This window comes from Meles meles, chromosome 7 (assembly GCF_922984935.1).
Source record: "Meles meles chromosome 7, mMelMel3.1 paternal haplotype, whole genome shotgun sequence".
Classification (NCBI taxonomy): domain Eukaryota; kingdom Metazoa; phylum Chordata; class Mammalia; order Carnivora; family Mustelidae; genus Meles; species Meles meles.
Window position 1 is genome coordinate 46,606,530 of NC_060072.1, and position 1,786 is coordinate 46,608,315.

General features: G+C 33.3%; 1 non-coding gene across 1 annotated transcript; it reads right to left on the minus strand.

Annotated features, from left to right (window-relative positions):
- Window positions 1-404: 404 nt before the first annotated feature.
- On the minus strand, window positions 405-511 carry LOC123947764. The gene has a single exon (XR_006819806.1). It is a non-coding gene; the product is annotated as a U6 spliceosomal RNA (small nuclear RNA).
- Between the last annotated feature and the right edge of the window lie 1,275 nt (window positions 512-1,786).

Sequence of the window (1,786 nt, forward strand, 5' to 3'; positions counted from 1 at the left end):
TAAACTCACATATGTTCACTTAAAAGGACACTGTCAAGTCATTTTATGACTTTTTTTGTTCTCTGGGCTCCATTGTTTATAAAATCTTCTTAGAAGCTTAAAAATACAGTTTCTTTCCCTACTGATTTTTGTTCTTTTTTTTAAAACAAGTATTTTGAATGACACTCAAATAAATGCAACTGGTTCGATTTAATACCAAGTCCTACTTAAGCATATATAGCAATACAACGTCCAATCAGAAACAAAGCACTAACAGTGAAATAATTCCTTATGAAGAGAGAAATAACCATCTTCTGCCCTTAGAGTAGACATTTCAGAATTGAATAGTACTCACAGATTATTTTCTGGCTCCCCAGTGTTTTTATGTATTTATATATGCATGCATGTATGTTTGCATGTATTTTTAAACTATGAAATGCTTTACAGATTTGCATGTCATCCATATGCAGAGGGCATGCTAATCTTCTCTGTATTGTTCTAATTTTAGTGTATGTGCTGCCGAATTGAGCACCCAAGTGCTTTTAGTGTTAGATACCAAATATGATAATAGTGACCATGATAAAACCTATTTTTTTTTCATTTTCTTTAATGTTCAGCAGTATTTTTCTAGCTTCGTTACTAAGCAAAAATCCCTTTAAAAAATCCTTGCTTTGGGCCAAAGCTGTGAAGAATTAGATCAAAATGGCTAAAAAAAAAAAAAAAAAAAAAAAACCCTGAAAAGATGCTCCAAATCACAACCATTTGGGAAAACAAGAAGTTAGTTAATGATAAGTTGTCACTTTATATCCATCAGACTGGCAAAGGAAAAAAGCAACAATACACACTGCTAGTGGAGATGTGAGGAAAAGGGCACTGTCATTCATATTTTGCTGGTGGAAATGGAGATTTTAAAGAGCTTTTGGGGGGATGTAAATCCAGCAACATTTCTTAAAATTTTGTGAAATTAAGAAAAACATTTCTTAAGTTAAAAGTATATACTTACCCTTTAATCCGGCATTCTTCTGTTGGGAATTTAACTCATGGAAACAGGAGCACTACCTTATAGGATATAAACACAGGATTTCTATAGCAGGATTGTTTATTGTGGCAAAATAAGAACAAAAAACTGAAAGCAAGTGAATACCTTTTAATAAGGAACTGTTGCTGGATAAATTATTGTATGTCTATACCATGGAATATTACATAACAACACCCCCCCCCCAAAAATGAATTAGAGCAATACTAGTTGCTTAGAAGGATTACCACCAGATACCGTTGAGGGAGAAAAGCAAGATGTGTAAAACAATATATTATATGAGTCCATTTTCTAAATCATTGATCAAAAAAACTTTTATACACTATCTCTCTACATATCTCTTTTGCCTATACACACATTTGTATAAGGTTAGATGGTGATGGAAACAAACATGAATGGATATGTTCTAGGCTGTTAAGATGGATTGTCTAGAAGGTGGTGGTAGGTGAGGAAAAGAAACAAAAAAGGAAAAGGCTAATGTAAGAAAAATGTGGTTGAAAGAGGTGGTCACATTTATGCAAATTATATGTGTATATGCACACAAAGGAATTTTTGAAATAGTAAGAGATCATTGAAATAAAACGTTCTCATCTTCTAGTTTTCAGGATTTCCATAGACTGAGATAAAGGAGGATGTGAAAGTTCTGGAAGAAGTCAGATAATCCTGGAAGAAATTGAACTTGAGGGTTGACCAGACCTTTTAGGAGTCCAAGGTTTCCAGTTTAAGATCAAGAATAGCAGGTTGCATTTCAATCACTTCAGGGTACTGGTG